Consider the following 2,148-nt stretch of genomic DNA (forward strand, 5'->3'; position numbering starts at 1 on the left):
ATAAAGATCACACCCTAGGAATTCCTATGGATTAGTTCTGCTGTATACTATAACGTCATTATAAATTGCAATTGGCTTGATAGCACAGCAACAAGCAATATATTTGCTTTTTCCTTTTTAAGTAATATTTGTTGTTTTACAAAGTAAGTCAAGAGAATTTCTAAAAAATCATAGAAACCTTTATTAAACAAAAATATCAAAGTGTGAAGCTACTGTTTCTCAACATATCCTCCATATAGGTCTATATATTTGGGAAAGCAGTGTTCTGTCTGTGTACCCTTCTTTCCCCCCACCCCCAAAGAATTCTGTACTCTTTTAGCTGCATCATGTCAAATGGTAGTTTTGACATTCTTAAAGAACTCAAATCATGTGTCTGAAAAATATTCTTTGAGTTTGGAGAGGAAAAGAAGTCTGAAGGGGTATAATCAGGGCTGTGGGCAGATGGGCTAAGGTTTCCCAATAAAATTATCTTAGGCCCACCCTCAGTAGCCTCAAATGATGAGCAGTTGTACTACAGAAGAAAATTCCTCAGTACAATTTTCTTACCAATGCAGTTTTCAATTTTATTAACACTCCTTTATCATAAGCCTGTGTCCTTTGAGAAAATCTATCAAGGTGACCCTTTTGTAATCACAAAATACTCTTCAAAATTTTATAGCTGACCTCTCTGCCTTGAATTTAACTAGTTGATCAGATGACCTCAAAACCACTGTTTTGAATGGAGCTTTTTTGGAAGGCACTGTAAAGGCACTAAGACAAGTTTATTACTGAGAGAATTTGTCAGCAGGCATCCACATATCACAGAGACATATTTAATCATGTTTTGTTTGAAAGAAACCCACGCATGTATGAACTGGAGTTCAGGGAGCAGTACTTTTTGAATTACACTTGTACTTATTAATTATAAATTAGCATGTTAAAATTATAGATATGGAAGTTCTAATTTCCAAAAGATAATTTCTTAAAATCATTTTGATATATGTTCTTATATCTCTTTATACATCTCCATATTCACAGGTCATTTTTATAATTCTACAAAAATGATGTTATGCTTATATATTTGAACATAAAAATGTAAAGTGAATGGATATACAGGAAACTAACTATATAAAAATAAAATAGTGTAAAATATGTTGATTTTAAGAAGATGAATGGGTTGCAACTGTAGAACTCAAAGATTCAGGCAACATTTTTAACCACATCTCTATACAGAGAATCTCTGTCTTCAAGGCATTGCAGAGTAGTGGAGGGACACATGTAAATAGAAAACTAAAGCACAGTATGAAATGCATCATCCTGGGAATATGTGCTCTGAACCATGTTATTGTTCTGACTCCCAGTGACCCTATATAGGGTTTCTGAGGCTTTACATTGTCGTAGGATCAGAAAAACCTCATCTTTTTCCTGAGGAGCCACAAGCCCATAAGAGATAAAATCCTAAAGAAGCTGTTCTGTGCATTAAGCAGTCTCATTTTTAGGATAACAAAAACACTAGAGTAATAGCAGGAGCAGGAAGATGGAATGTAATTGTCAGAAGAAAGAAAGTGCTGCTTGAAAAATATCCTGGATATAGCAGCAGTAGATTAGAAATAGGACAGAAGTAATAGAGAGAAAAAAGAAAACTCTGTGTTTGATCTCAGAGGTGGAAAATAACTGCTTTGGCACAATGGAGATAAGATCCGAACAGCATTCCTGGGTGGAAATACTGATGGCACAAACATAAGAATACTCTGGAGAAAAAGTACTTTTCATGTTGGTTTTAAAAATTATGCTGAAATAGGATAGCTTTAAATGCAAAATTGTGCAACAACTGTAGAGCATCTAAGGAATCCTGGTGTCCAGTGGGTTGATGTTTGGGCTGCTACTTGAAGGCTGGGTGGTTCCAACACATCAACTTGCCTTGCAGAAGAAAGATGAGGCAGACAGCTGCCTTAAAGGTTTAGAGCCTAAGAACCCTGTAGAGCAGCTCTACTCTGTCCTATACGGTTGCTATGATTTGGAAATGACTTCTTGGCCACGTTATTTGTCATTATTATTTTTATTGAGTATCTAAACCCATTGCTGTTAGTCTATTCTGATTGATAAAAACCCTATAGGACAGAGTAGGATGGCTCCATAGGGTTTTTTTGTTTGTTTGTTTGTTTGTTT

This window comes from Chrysochloris asiatica, unplaced genomic scaffold (genome assembly GCF_000296735.1).
Source record: "Chrysochloris asiatica unplaced genomic scaffold, ChrAsi1.0 scaffold00058, whole genome shotgun sequence".
NCBI classification, from domain to species: Eukaryota; Metazoa; Chordata; class Mammalia; order Afrosoricida; family Chrysochloridae; genus Chrysochloris; species Chrysochloris asiatica.